This window comes from Sapajus apella, unplaced genomic scaffold (genome assembly GCF_009761245.1).
Source record: "Sapajus apella isolate SASKATOON/1434 unplaced genomic scaffold, GSC_monkey_1.0 scaffold5, whole genome shotgun sequence".
Taxonomy (NCBI): Eukaryota; Metazoa; Chordata; class Mammalia; order Primates; family Cebidae; genus Sapajus; species Sapajus apella.
In genome coordinates, this window is record NW_022436945.1 from 15,799,989 (window position 1) to 15,816,051 (window position 16,063).

General features: G+C 44.0%; 1 protein-coding gene across 1 annotated transcript in view; it reads left to right on the forward strand.

Annotated features, from left to right (window-relative positions):
• Positions 1 to 1,398: 1,398 nt before the first annotated feature.
• RBPJ (recombination signal binding protein for immunoglobulin kappa J region) overlaps positions 1,399 to 16,063 on the forward strand; it is a 263,865-nt gene continuing 249,200 nt past the window's right edge. The window contains exon 1 of the mRNA XM_032273632.1: positions 1,399 to 1,524. The gene's annotated coding sequence lies outside the window, so the exon portion shown is untranslated. The remainder of the gene's footprint in view (positions 1,525 to 16,063) is intronic.

Consider the following 16,063-nt stretch of genomic DNA (forward strand, 5'->3'; position numbering starts at 1 on the left):
ATTCACTCCCAGGGGTGAAGTGGAACAGGGGACACAGGACAGAGAAACTCGAGGCCTGAGGGGGTGACTGTTAGTGTATCTGGAACACAAGGACAGTCACAGAGGCCTAGGGCAGCCAACTGTCTCCTTCGCCTGTGACAGGGGTTTCCCAGGATATGGGACTTTCCATGCTAAAAATCAGCCAAGCACTGGGCAAATCAGGACAAATTGTTCACCCTACGACAAGGCCAGTGAGTTCATAATTTTGCATAATGTTAAGAGAAACTAGAAAGGGCCAGAGAGATCAAGTGCCATGCTCAAGGTCACTCTGCTAATTCATTCATCCCTTTCCTTCATTGGTCACTGATGTGTTCAATGTTACTTTATCAAGTGCCTATCATCTGTAGAACTGTGCCTGGCACAGTTCTGGACATTTCACATGTACTGATCTACTTAATCTTCACAACAATCCTAGGAAAGAGGTGGTATATTATCCCCATTCGACAGATGAACATACTGAGATGCAGAGAGGTTAAATAACTTGCCCAAGTCAGACAGCTGTCAGGTGGGAAGACCAGGATGTCTCAGGTAGTCAGGCTCCGAGCACATGTCTTCATCCCATGCCTTCATCCCATGCTGCACAGTTCAGAGGCCATCTCAGGAGGCACAGCCTGTGGACCAAGAGTGCCTTCCAGTCCACGTGCATTCAGGCTCCCCGCTACGGATGAAGTAAGCTATCAGGCTGACAAGCATCTAGAGAAAGGGAAGCAAGGAGACTAAGAAAGGCACATTACAGACGGTTGCTTTGCATCAGATTTGTTTTCCAGGAAGCTGTTATGTAAAAATCAGGCCTTTGATTTCAGGATAAGCTGAGGAAAAGGCTGAGTTTCTGCTCAAGAGGTTAAGCTTGAAGGTGCTGCTCTGTGGTGAGTATGACATTATGGGTTATTGGGCTGGTGACACGGTACGTCACATCACTACACTTCAACTTTCAGAGCTAGGAGACTGCGAATCTGGACCAAATGATGGTGAAGGCCTCACCTCGGATTTAGGGTATTAAATATTTAACTCATCAGAAATAACTGAGGTCAGGAACGTCAAGGCAGCCACTAAACGTGAAAGAAAAAGCAGCCGTAGCATCTGTATTTCCTTTTGCCCTTGGCAATTTGTTTTCCAGGCTGCCGTTATGTGAAAATCAGGCCTCTGGTTTCAGGATAAGCTGAGGGAAGACAAGAAGCAATAAAGATTAATTTATGTTGGGCTTTACAGATACCCTCTGTAATCAAAGCACTTCTAAACCCTTTACCCCAGCAAAAAAAAAAAAAAAAAAAGACTTGTGTCTGCATTTTTCCCCTTAGAGAAAGAGAATGTTGAATTTCTTCCTCTTCATTTTGACATTTTCACTTCCTTTGCTGCCAGGCAAAGTGGCCACCAGATTGGGTGGCAGGGACTCTTTCTTTGGCATTTCATGACTGAGCCTCCAAGAAGAACCTGTATTGAGTGTCTCTGTGAGATGACTGGGCTGCTCTATCCAGCATCGTTGAGGTGAGTGAATTCTCTAATGAGTTATCTATGCCATGTTGCCCATAAAAATACAGAACATGCTTTAGTTCATGACTTAGGAATATGTAAATTGCTTTTTGCCACTGCCACCTCAAGGGGTAACAAGTTAACCAACTCTTTTGCCAATGAAATCTCTGCCTGGTAGTGTTCTGGTCACACTGCCTTCTTTCTGATAAGGCCTTAGCTCACTCAGCGGAAGATCCGCTCTAGGCTGCAAAAGATAAGCTGTCCCGTCCTCGATCAGGATGCTCTTCCCCGTGTCTCCAGACTGTCAACACGTCTTCCTTCTTAGGACTTTTCTTGTCTTCTCGTATTTTTCTAACTCCAATCTTTCTTTCATGTGCCCTTGCAGAGAAACGAAAAGCATTTTCTAGGATCAAAAATATCTACAGTCCCTCTAGGTATTTAAATTTTTAGATGTTTCCTTTTAAATAAGCTCCTCCAGAAATGCCTCTGTTGGTAGGTGATACTGATCACGTTGGTTGTTTATCTGAAAGCAGGGTGTTTTCTCCAAACTCAGTGCTGGGCTCTGCCAGGGACAGACAAAGGCCCACAGCATACCAGCTGTCTTCAAAATTGTAATTTAGCTGAAAGACAAGAGAAATATTCATGTATGCATTTATTCGTTTATACATACCCGCGTTCCGTACACTATTATTGAGTGCCTGTAGTATACTGGGTATTTAAGAAACAATGCAAGCGGTTTCTGAGCTCTGAGCTCTGGCTCTCAGAGCAGTGGCCAGGGAGTGGAGTTACAACAGAAGGGTCACAAGTCCCCATATACCCCAAGCACTGTCTGCCAATTTTTATTCTCTTCTTATTCGTGCACTCACTTGGCAAATATCTACTGCATGTCTACAACACGCCCGGTAGAGTCACGTTTCAGGCACGCCTGTGTATCTTCCAAAAGCATTGGGACGCAGTTGTGATCAATTAAATATAAATTCATTTAAAAATTTTACTGAAACTTTTAATGTCCTTTTATCATTATTTTCTCAGCCAATGGATTCCAAAAGTTCATTGTTGTCATGGAACTGCACAAAAAGAGTTAAAATGTGTTTTCCTACTGGAAAATGGAGGGACCCTCTATTAGTTCTATATCAGAAGCCTAGTGCAGAATTCATAGCAATTACAGAAGGTATGGGGTTTTGTAGACCAGTAGAGGCCAGAAAACCAGGGAGGCCTACAGGAAGCTCAGAAAGCATCACTTAGAGCAATGCCCTTTTCATACCACAGACAAACAAAGGACTAGTTAAATACATATAGTGTAGTATTATACTGTATTTAACTAGTACAGTATTTGACCACAGCATAGTATTTAACTAGTCTTTATGTTTACCTATGGCATAAAGAGGGCACTGCTTTCTGTTATGCAAAAGAATTCTCTTTTAAAATAATTTAATGACTAATTAAATTACTTTGTCATTATTACCTATTACATATGATAAATAGTACATAAATTTGGACATCCGAATCTCAGTCTTACTAAATAATTATATGGCTCCATTTCTGCAGTTTAGCTTTTTCTAAAGCAAAATATGCTATAATAATTGTCTATGCTGATGGTTATTTATACCTTTTAAAGTGCCTTCCCTATATACTGCTTGGTTGAACGTCTCCAAAACTATGAGATATGGACAGGACAGGAATCACTGTCCTCATTTCATAGATGAAGTTATGGATGTTAGTTATAGAAGTTTCATGGATGAATTATGCAGATACAAAATGGGCAAGAGTCCCCTAGGTAAGATCACCAAAAAATGGATTCTAAATAAATGTAAAATGATCCCAGGATATATAATCTGAATGAGGGAAGAAGGAGGTAAGCTAGAATTCTTTTCTTCTATTGGATTCTAAAGGACATCATTCAAGTTCTAACTAAGACCACCATGCTCAGTTTAAATGCCCATCACTTAAAAATGAAGTAAAGATATTTTAAGGGGGTCCAGAAAAAAGCAAAATATTTTTGAAAGAATGGAAAATAGGCCAGTCGTGGAGGCTCACGCTTATAATCCCAGGGCTCTGGGAGACCGAGGTGGGTGGATTGCTTGAGCCCAGGAATTTGAGACCAGCCCGTGCAGCATGGCAAAACTCCATCTCTACAAAAAATACAAAAATCAGCCGGGTGTAGTGGTGCATACCTGAGGTCCAAGCTACTTGGGAGGCTGAGGCAGGAGGATCATTTGAACCAGGGAGGTCAAGGCTGCAGTGAGCCGTGATGGTGCCACTGCACTCCAGCCTGGGCAACAGAGTGAGCCCTTTTCAAAAAAAAAAAAAAAAAAAGAATGGAAAACAAAGTCTGTGAAGCAGAATGATACAGACAGGAAAATTTAAGGCAGTTAAGTTAGATCTAATTTGGCTGACTGTGATTCAACCAACCAGTAATTTTTGTTCACTGTATTTTCATGGAACAATAATTTATGGGACCTTAAAAACTCCTGAAGAGTAAATTATATTGGCTCTCGTTTTAGTTGATGCATATTTAAGCAAGAGGCAACACTGAAAAAGAACAGCCTTGGGTTTCAATTTTGCCTTCAGCACAAATCAGTCATCAGGCAAATCTTAATGCTTAATCTTTCTTAACTTCAATTTTTCCATCTCTTAACTGAGGATGATAATGCTTCCTCTGCATAGTTGCTTCAAGGATTAGAGACATTGTATGCAAAGCACCTAGTAAGGTGTCCAGCATGTAGCAGAAACTCAACTGTGGGGGTGGGGGGGCTGTTGTTTTGGGTGCTGACGGTGGTTTATATTAATATGTAATCTTGTGGCTCAAGCATTGGACTTGGAGTCATAGGACCTGCGTTTGCGCCATGCCTCTCCCATTTAGTAATGTGATATTGTTGAAGGTATTTAGACTCATTCATCCTTAATCTCATCACTCGTAAAAATGAGTACAATTTCCCTTCCTATTTTTGTTTTGAGGCTCATATGAAATATTTATTAAATATAAATGTCAGAATTGAATATCACTGCCACTAAGTCTTTGAAAACTAATCACCTAGGTTAAAACAGACATGTCACTGTACGGTATGCAAGGTATCATTGTAATGGAAATATGGGGTAGAATGTTATCTATATTTTCAGAAGTCCTGCAAACAACAATAAAAAAGAGTCTCAAATTAATTGAGTATGGGTGGCATGTTCCTATAGCCCAAGCTACTTGAGAGGCTGAGACAGGAGGATCTTTTGGGCCCCAAGAGTTAGAGGCTGCAGCCAGCTGCGATTGTGCCCTCCAGCCTGGGTGCCAGAGTGAGACAAATTTCAAATTAAAACAAGAAATGTATTATTAGCAAAGGGAACGATTCTCAATTTTAAGGAAGAGGACACATTCGAACAGGCTTACAATAAGCACAAAGGACTGTCCACCCCTGGGTGGCATCAGAAAGGATCAACTGCCATCTGTCCGGGTCCTTTATCAGAGCATCCAAGAGTCCTAAAGCTCAGAGGGAGTAGAGATAGTGCAGCCACCCCTCTGTGTGATGGAAGAGGAAACTGAGGCTCAGAGAAGGGCAGTGACTTCATCACAAGGCCACCGCAGCAAGGGGGCTGAGGAGCGCGCTGCCGCCTGCCTCTGTCACTGGCAAGCTCGGGATTTTGCATGACGACACTGCCAGTTCTGTTCCGATGCATACGCCATGGGCTTTAGGTCTCTGCATCTGGTAAGTGGGAAATACTGGAGAGCAAATCCAAGGCTGCCTGCTAAGCTGAAGGTTAAAATCGCCCCAGACTGTTTCTGTGTAAGGCCGGGGAGGCGTGGGGCAGGGGGCAGCGAAGGCTGGAAATCCACATCGTAAAGCTCCTTCCATCCTTGTGCATTGATGATATCATCCAGGAAACATTTCAACAACATGGATGGAACTAAATGTCTTGCCAGGTGGTAGCTCGTGATATATACAGACAGCCCCTGACTCACAAAGAAAGACTACAGAGGTCCCATACATACAAACAGCTGCCGCCGTCCGCCCGGCCCCCACCACCCTGCAGCTGCCGCGGACCGTGTGAAAAAAATTAAAAAAGAAAGAAAGGGATAGAAAAAAAAAATTGGATCACTTGCAGATTCCACACATTCAGAGGCAGAGGAAGGGGAAAAACTGTGGAAAGAGGAACAGCATAAGGGAATCGACTCTCAGGATAAATTTTCTGCCATGGGTGATCTAGCAGCAATTCCCTCTTTGCCCTGAAAAGTCTCCTCCTGGGAATGACTGTCCTTTCCAGTCCACACTGCCAGAAATTTTATCAATGTAGCATTCTTTCCTCAAAGGCCTTTTTGGAAGAAGGAAAGCAGGGAATAAATAATAATTAATTTTTTTTTTTTTTTTTTTTTGAAGGCAGAGTCTTGCTCTGTTGCCAGGCACCAGGCTGGAGTGCAGTGGCGCGATCTCGGCTCACTGCAACCTCCACTTCCGGGGTTCAAGCAATTCTCCTGCCTCAGCCTCCCGATTAGCTAAGACCACAGGCATGCACCACCACGACCAGCTAGTTTTTGTATTTTTTAGTAGAGACAGGGTTTCACCATGGTCTGGATCTCTTGACCTCGTGATCCACCCACCTCGGCCTCCCAAAGTGCCGGAATTACAGGCTTGAACCACCACGCCCAGCCAATAATAATTAATTTTAACTGACCATTAGAAATCTCTTTTGGAATGTCACTCTCCTTTTGGGGTTGTTGTGAAGACAAACTGGATTAATACACGTAGAGTCCTTAGAACTGTGCCTGATAGATGGTATAACTCTGAGAAGTGTTATAAAAGCACCAGCTAAAACCCATTTCCTGATCTGCCCACCCTGGCCTCCCAAAGTGCTGGGATCATAGGCATGAGCCACCACACCCAGCATGCAGTAGTTTTTGAGTAGGAAGCTTGGAGACAGAGATCCCCATAGCTGGGAGATGCAGAAAAAAGGGCAATTTGGAGGAAGTTGAAAATGAACACGGACCTGTGTGAAATTTTATTTACATCTAACCCTACACCCAGGAGATGGGGAAGATTTATATCTTTCATCCCACCCACGATTCCAGATAACTTGGTAGGCTACAAGATGGGTTAAATAAATTTTTGTGGGCTGGTTGGAAACAGAATGCTTCCACTCCCATTTGTAATGTGTTTCCTTGGGGAAATGCGTGCTGAGTTCCAAACAAATGACTTGTAATTTAATACAACATGTGTATAATTCTGCGTCTCCATGGGCTGGGCACTGGACTAGGTGCTGAGGATATTAAAATAAACAAAGCAAGGTTCCTGTCCTTGGGCAGCCGGAGCCCTGTGAAGGGGGAAAATGTGTGAGGACTAAGGGACAACGTATTAGCGCAATAGGAGAGGTGTGTACAAAGTACTGCAGGAAGTACTGAGGAAGGAGACTGGGAAATCGCTTTTAAATGAACTTTTGTAATCCAACTCCTCTGCAAGCTGGTAGCTGCAAGCAACGGATTAGAAGCTACAGGAAGGAGGTGCTTACCATTTAGTACAGAATGAACTCATTCTTCAACAGGACCTTTGGTTGTTTTTTTCCTTGGCAAGCAGTGGTATCAACACCTGTGTTTTTTCCCAAGAGGTGAGCGAGAGTGATGATTGCGTAGTCTCCGAACTCAGAGTGCTCAGGTTTGAATCTGACTTGCACTTACTAGTGAGATGGCCTTTACCTAAGTCTGCTTCCTTGTCTGTAAAACAGGGCCAATGAAAATACCTTATTTCTAGAGCTCCTGGGAGGACTTTCTCTGGGGACTGACATGGAGTCAATTTCTCACTCAGATCTGCCTACTCTTTTTTTTTTTCTTTTGGGACGGAGTTTCGCTCTTGTTACCCAAGCTGGAGTGCAATGGCGCGATCTCGGCTCACCCCAACCTCCGCCTCCTGGGTTCAGGCAATTCTCCTGCCTCAGCCTCCTGAGTAGCTGGGATTACAGGCACGCGCCACCATGCCCAGCTAATTTTTTGTAGTTTTAGTAGAGACGGAGTTTCACCGTGTTGACCAGGATGGTCTCGATCTCTTGACCTCGTGATCCACCCACCTCGGCCTCCCAAAGTGCTGGGATTACAGGCTTGAGCCACCGCGCCCAGCCCTGCCTACTCTTAACTGAATAAGGCAGGACTCCCCGGCTTCAAATAACTTCATGCAGTAGAGCTGTGTTTTGGAGAGATAGTTTTAAGTGTTACACAAATGAGCATTTATTTATTTATTTATTTATTTATTTATTTGAGATGGAGCCTCGCTCTGTCACTCATGCTGGAGTGCAGTGGCGCAATCTCAGCTCATGACAACCTCCGCCTTCTGGCTTCAAGCCATTCTCGTTCCTCAGCCACCTGAGTAGCTGAGACTACAGGCACAAACCGCTACACCTGGCTAAATTTTGTATTTTTAGTAGAGATGGGGTTTCACTATGTTGGCAAGGCTGGTCTTGAACTTCTGACCTCATGTGATCCACCCACCTCGTCCTTCCAGAGTGCTGGGATTACAGGCATGAACCACTGCGCCCGGCCCAGATGACCATTTTTAAATTTGCAGTGTATATTTATTTTCATATGTTGGAGAAAATTATATATATACATATATATGACCACATCAAACCCTAGATTTTATAAATATTGCCACTTAAAATAATTTTTTCTAAAAAAATTTGGAAAATGAATTCACTTAAAGAAAACTAGTGAATAACAGAAAGGAAAGGAATAGGAGAAAAAGACATGAGATTTGGAAATGCAGCCTGTGACAGCCCCGCTTCATGTATTTTCTCATTGTAATGAAATTCAAAACTTTCCTCTGTGACTGAGTAAAGGCCCCATTTTCTAACGCCTGAACCGAAGGGAAAGTGCATCTGAAGAGCAGAAGCGAATGTCTTCCGCAGAGTCACGCTTTCTTGGCCCCAGTTTCAATCCTGGTGGAAAAATTTCCTGAAGCCGACGACAGCTGAGCTCCCCGCCTGGAATTCAGATGCTCGGAGGAGGAAAATTATACCCGAGGTCCTGAGCGCTCCTGGGCAGCTTGTGACGTGCATGACTCGGGAGAGTGGACCTGCCACCTGCCCACCTCCACCCCACAAGCTGAGGGAGCTTCAGCTGGGGTGTGGGGGGGATTTGGGTCTGGGGGAGGCAGCAGGGAGAAGCCACAAAGAGGGAGCAGAAAAGCAAAGAAAGGAGCAAAAGCACAGGCCTGCATCACACCCCGGGTTCCCCGCAAGTTGTAGGGAGGTTTCTGATGCACCCAGTTACCTTTATCCCTTTTGTGTAAAAATCACCTCCAGGAAAGTCCCAGTGTCAAATGTGCACTGCAGTGGAATGATCATGCCTAGATGGGGGTTTCCCTGGGGTTGGTGACCCCATTAGGGCTCCTCCTGGCCCTGTGGTGTCACTCCGACTGACCAACCTACATACAGCAAACAGTGTGTTGAAGGCACACAACACTATTCTCTAAGGTCTTTGAAGATGTCCGTGAAGTAGAGGGTTAGCAGCATGCCAGTGTTAGGTTTTGTGCTCTCTTACTATTTGGGGGTAAATGCACCCCCTAACTGAGCATCCTGACCTTCCCTCCATCCACCTGCCCACAGTCTTCATTCCCTCTGATATGCAAGGGTCAAGGTGTTGAGCACCTTGTGGGATCCACCCTGAGAGAGAAAGGTGCACAGAAAAGTGAACTCATGAGCCCATGGGCAGGGGTTTCAGGTAAATCATTTCAGCCTCATTCAAGAATAGGGTTGTCAGATAAAATGCAGGACACCCCATTAAACTGAAATGTTAGAAAAACAACAAATAATTTTTTAGTATAAGAATGTCCTTAATACTACATGGGACATACTTAAACTAAAAAAGTTCTTGTTTATTTAACATTTCAGTTTGACTGGGTGTCTGTACTTCTCTTTGCTCAATCCGGCATCTCTACTCAAGAGCACTCCCCTGAAGCTGGCTTATTATTCCTGTTTCAAAGGCAGGGAAAATGAGACCTAGGGAGACTAAGCAACTTGCTTGTGAGTGTTAGAGCAGAGATGGGATTTTCAGCCAGACCCACTGATTTTAAAACCAGTGCTGGCTCCACAGCACCACAAAAGAATACAAGCATTAAAGTAAGGGGTTAGATGGGATGCAAATGGGGGAAACTGAGGCATGCTTTAAGAAATTTGGGGATTCGCGGATGCTTTGCTGGGAATGTAGCTAATCACTCAATAAACAGTTGGTGGTTGTAATTGAATGGAATTATCGACATGCTTGCCAACTAAGACCGCTCCCCTCCTATAAACAGTCTTAAGAAAAGCCTTGCTTCTCATGCCTAGCTAAGGTCCCCCTTCAACACTATACTTCAGCGCTTGGAGGCAGGCACTTCCCCACATGTACAGGCAGTGGTAGATGAGGTCATGGGACATAGCTCCAAGAGAAGCTTCGAGTCACATTACATTCATTTAACACATGGAGGAAACCCACAAGGACTGAAGGAACGGGCTGGCCCAAGGCGTCAGCCAGGCCTGTCTTGGCGGGACCACCTTCAAAGCTCAGCGTGTGCAGCCCAGTTGCCTTGTATGAACCAGGCTGCCTTGCCAGACCCTGAAGATGTCTATCTGCACTTCAGTCAAGTTCTTTTAGGGGTGCGGAAGCTGCGGTAATAGGGCGAGGGGAGGAGTGTCCTGCTGGAACCCTTTCTTGTCTGAAGATGGGACGAATCAGTACATGTAAAGTTGCTGTGAGTCTGATTTCTTTCCTTCTCAGATTTGTGACACTCTGAGTTTACACACGGGAATCTGGACGAGTGTGTGCTGCTTCCAGATGTTCATAAGCCTCCAGGTCCCCAGGGAGAATTACTGTGACTCTGTACATAGGAGAGCATCTCATCCTTCTCATCTTAAATTCCAGCCTTTCCCTTAGCCCCTCCTTGGAGGAGCCATGAGAGGGTGAAGAGCAGAGTAAGGACCAAGAAAAATGGTATCTAAAGAAAATGTGGGCCGGGCACAGTGGCTCATACCTGTAATCCCAGCACTTTGGGAGGCAGAGGCGGGCAGATCACTTGAGAACAGGAGTTCAAGACAAGCCTGGGTAACATTGTGACACCCCGTCTCTACTAAAAATACAAAAAATTAGCTGGGCCTGGTGTTGTGCACCTGTAGTCCCAGCTATTTGGGAGGCTGAGGTGGGAGGATCGCTTGAACACGGGAGGTTGAGGTTGTAGTGAGCCGAGATTGCACCACTGCACTCCAGCCTGTGCAACAAAGGTGAGGCCCTGTCTCAATAAAGAGAGAGAGAGAGAGAGAGAGAGAGAGAGAGAGAGAGAGAGAGAGAGAGAAAGAGAAAGAAAGAAAGGAAGGAAGGAAGGAAGGAAGGAAGGAAGGAAGAAAGAAAGAAAGAAAGAAAGAAAGAAAGAAAGAAAGAAAGAAAGAGAAAATGTGAACCCAAATCCACCATCACTAAGAAAGTCAGCTACCTTCTAATCATTTTATTTTCTGATGATCACAGTAATATATACTTATTTTAGAAAAATTGAAAATGTGGAACGATAAAAATAAAGCAATAAAAACAACCCATAATGCCATCATTCAGGGATATAACCTCTTCTAAAATTGTAGTATATTTTCTAAGAGTCTCTGCACATGTAATAAACACCATTGCCCTCATATGTCATATGTGACTTTTTTTTTAACCTAACAAATCATAAACACTTCCCTCACATTATTAAAGGCTCTGCAAAGAATCTTAATGACTTTGATGGATGGATTGAAAATGGCCGGCCAGGCGCGGTGGCTCACGCCTGTAATCCCAGCACTTTGGGAGGCCGAGGCGGGTGGATCATGAGGCCAAGAGATCGAGACCATCCTGGTCAACATGGTGAAACCCCATCTCTACTAAAAAATACAAAACATTAGCTGGGCATGGTGGCGCATGCCTGTAATCCCAGCTACTCAGGAGGTTGAGGCAAGAAGAATTGCCTGAACCCAGGAGACGGAGGTTGTGGTGAGCCAAGGTCGCGCCATTGCACTCCAGCCTGGGTAACGAGAGTGAAACTCCGTCTCAAAAAAAAAAAAAAAAAAAAGAAAAGAAAATGGCCACAATTTATTAGCTACTCTTGCTGAACATTTAGATTGTTTTTAGTGTTTTTCCAGAGAGAAATCAGACAGCAGTGAACATCTCCACCGACATTTATATCAGACCCTTGGCATATGGTGCCCCCGTGTTTAGAATCTAATATAAAGTGATCTGATCTGACCCAAAGATATGTCTTATGTTTTCTGTTTTACTGTGCTCTGTGAAGAGCGGCGTGTCTTCCAGAGGCCCCAGCAACTGTGCTAGCTGGAGAACCACTGGACTCAGTTATAGAACAGGGACTCCACGGCCCCTTATCAGATGGAGGGGGCTCCAATGCAGAAGTCGCAGGCCCAGGCTGGGCATGGTGGCGCACACCAGTAATCCCAGCACTTTGGGAGGCCAAGGTGAATCGCTGGAAGCCAGTAGCAAGTCCATGTCTGTACAAAAAAATTTTTTTAATTAGCCAGGTGTGGGGGTGCATGCCTATAGTCCCAGCTTCTTGGGAGGCTGAGGTGGGAGAACTGCTTGAGCCCAGGAGGCAGAGGTTGCAGTGAGCTGAGATCACACCAATGCACTTCAGCCTGGGTGGCAGAGCATGACCCTGTATTAAAAAGTAAAAGAAGTCCCAGACCCCTTTAGACTCAGGCCAGTGTCCGTGGGGCACAGGAGGGAGTGAGAGTGAAACCCCAGGAACAATTTCAAGAACCCACTGTGCGATCTAATTCCACCAAGGACAGGAAGCTCTAAGTCCACAGAACTGTGCCGCTTGGAAATTTTACAAAACCGTTGCTTGCTGATTTAGTTAATAATAATGTTGAGATCCAAATTTTCTCTAAAAGGGAGTCTTAAATATTCTCCACTTGGACAGGGCTGGCTTAAAAATAAACAAATAAGTTACATAAGCCCACATTTTGGAGGATAGGGTTTTGGAAGCCAAGGCTCCCGTCTTGCAGTTGGGCCTCACGTGCGACCTGGGGGTGGAGCAGCAGGGGTGCTTTCCAGCAGTCCCTAAACCCAGATGCTAATTGGAGTGCCAACACCCACCAGGCTCCCAGGCAGCATGCACCCTGTGGTGCCTAGAAGACACTCCCAGTGCTTAGAAGATAGTGAAGAGGAACAAAAAAAGCAAGCATAACCACTGGTAGCTGATGATAGACTTCTTTTTCCCTTACTCTCTCCCCAGCGTTAGAGGTTTTGAAAGGTTTCATGGTGTTATCCAAGTACTATCATCTGCTTGAGAGCCGGAAGCCTTTTGGTGGGAAGTAAGGTGATGACTGTATATTTATTAGAAAGCTCCTCCAGAAAAAACCATGTCAGATTTCCCAAGGAGTTACTAATGCGGATGGAGCTCCACTGTGGACCCAGCTGTCAGAGCCACTGCAAGGGACAGAAGAGGTCCAGGGGTCTGGTGGACTCCGGAACCCCCCATGCATTCCTAGAGTAATACAAATATGAGACCAAGGTGAATCGCTTGAAGCCAGTAGCAAGTCCCTGTCTGTACAAAAGAGAATTGTTTTAATTAGCCAGGTGTGGTGGTACATACCTGTGGTCCCAGCTTCTTGGGAGGCTGAGATGGGAGGACTACTTGAGTCCAGGAGGCAGAGGTTGCAGTGAGCTGAGATCACACCAATGCAATGAGTCCATTCATGCAAGTATTTATGTAACGTACTTAGTGTGATCTTAGAAAGTAGGACAACAAGCATATGAAAAAATGCTCAATATCACTGATCGTTAGAGAAATGCAAATGAAAACCACAGTGAGTTGCCATCTCACACCAGTCAGAATGGCTATTATTAAAAAGTCAAAAAATAACAGATGCTGGCAACGTTGTGGAGAAAAGGGAACAGTCCACACTCTTAGGGGGAGTGTAAATTAGTTCAACTGTTGTGGAAAGCAGTGTGGCGATTTCTCAAAGGGCTAAAAGCAGAAATGCCATTCTACCTAGCAATACCATTTCTGGGTATATAGCCAAAGGAATATATTAATAAATCATTCTATTATAAACACACATGCACACAAATGTTAATTGCAGCACTATTCACTATCTCCCCTATTCATAATAGCAAAGACATGGAATCAACCTAAATGCCCATTAATTACAGATTTGATAAGGAAAATGTGGTACATCTACAGCATGGAATATGATGCAGCCATGAAAAGGATGAGATTCTGTCTTTTGCAGGAATGTGGATGGAACTGGAGGCAATTTTCCTTAGCAAACTAGCACAGGAACAGAAAACCAAATACTGCATGTTCTGACTTATAAGTGGGAGCTAAATGATGAGAACTCATGGACACAAGGAAAGGAACAACAGACACTTGAGGGTGGAGGGTGGGAGGAAGGAGAGGATTGGGGAAAGTAACTCTTGAGTACTACTAGGCTTAGTACCTGGGTGACAAAATAACCTGAACAACAAACCTCCGTGACATGAGTTTACCCATATAACAAACTGACACATGTACCCTTGAAACTAAAATAAAGGTTAGAAAGAAAGAAAGAAAAAAAGTAGGAGACCCTGAGGGCTCCTCAGTCTGTTGGAGCTGTTATAACAAAATACCATAAACAGAGTGTTTATAAACAACCAAAATTTATACCTCATAGTTCTGGAGGCTGGAAAGTCTAAAATCAAGATGTCAGCAGATTCGGTGCCTGATGAGGGCCCACTTCCTGGTTCATAGATGCTGTCTTCTACCTGTGTCCTCACAAGTTGGAAGGGGTGAGAGGTCTGTCTGGGGCCTCTTTTATAAGGATGCTAATCCCATTCATAAGGGCCCCACCCTTGTGACCTAATCACCTCTCAAAGGCTTCATCTCCCAATACCTTGGGAATTAAGATTTCAATGCATGAATTTGGGCGAGGGGGGGAAGGACACAAACATTCAAACTATGGCATTGTGACCCTAAGGGTTAAAAGGTAAAATATAGTATGTCCTACCCTCAAATTGCTTACATTATTAATAGTTAAAGAGAATAGATGTGTTCACAAATAGTTGTAATAACTAGAAAATGCTACACAGCCATTATGAAGGGCAATGTAGACCAGGGATTTACATGGGTCAGGAAAGCAAGGTAATTGAATCATGGGAGCAGGTCTTTCCCAAGCTGTTCTTGTGGTGGTGAATAAGTCCCAGGCGATCTAATGGTATTAGAAAGGGCAGTTTCTAAACTCCCTCCTGCCTGCCGCCATGTAAGACGTCCTTTTGCTCTTCCTTTGACTTCTGCCATGATTGTGAGGCCTCCCTGGCCACATGGAACTGTGAGTCCATTAAACCTCTTTTCTTTATAAATTACCCAGACTCAGATATGTCTTTATTAGCAGTGTGAGAACAGACTAATACAATGTGTTTTTAATTATTGCTCAGATTTCTCTTCTGATTTTCCTGAAGCTCTTTTACACTGTAAGTCTGTGTGACCCATCAAGTATCAGTGCAAGTTTACCTTCAAAGAAGCACATCTAAACAATCAAAGGAAATTTAAAAAAATACTTTAATCTCTGATTTACATCTTTCAAAACAAGATTAAAGAAGATCGAATGCAGAACACTCCAGCAACACATAGCTCCTAAATTCTCCCCTATCTAATGCGATAGGCTTCATCCCTCTCTCTATATTCTTAGGCCACAAAGAATATCCTCTGTCCCTTCCCTTCCCTTCCCTTCAGTGTCTCAACTTTTTATTTTTATATTTGTATTTTATTTCACTGAGACAGAGTCTTGCTCTGTCGCCCAGGCTGGAGGTGCAGTAGCACTATCTTGGCTTCCTGCAATCTCCGCCTGCTAGGTTTAAGCACTTCTCCTGCCTTAGCCTCCTGAGTAGCTGGGACTACAGGCATGTGCCACCATGCCCAGCTAATTTTTTGTATTTTTAGTAGAGATGGTGTTTCACCCTACTGGCCAGGCTGGTCTCAAACTCCTGATCTTGTGATCTGTCTGCCTCAGCCTCCTGAAGTGCTGGATTACAGGCATGAGCCACAGCGCCCAGCCTTCAACTTTTTATTATAGTCATGTGTCCCTTAACAATGGGGACATGTTCTAAGAAATGCACTGCTAGGCAATTTCATTCTTGTGTGAACATCGCAGAGTGTACCTACACAAACCTAGATAGTACAACCTACCACCCGTCTAGGCTATATGGCTCAGTAATAGGCTACACACCAATTTCTAGGCTGCAAACCAGTATAGTGTGTGACTGTACTGAGCACTGTAGGCAATTGGAACACATTGGGAAGTGTGTGTGTATCTAAACATAGAATATATACGGTAAAAATATGGTCTAAAAGATAAAAAATGGAATACTTGCATAAGGTACTTACCGTGAATGGAGCTCACAGGACTGTAAGTTGCTCTGAGTGAGTGAGTGGTGAGTGAATGTGAAGGCCTAGGACATTATTGTACACTACTGCAGACTTTATAAATGCTGTAACTAAGGCTACACTACATTTATTTAAATTTTTGTTCTTTTTTCAATGATCCATTAACTTTAGCTTACTGTAGCTTTTTTACATGTTAAACTTGTTGATCT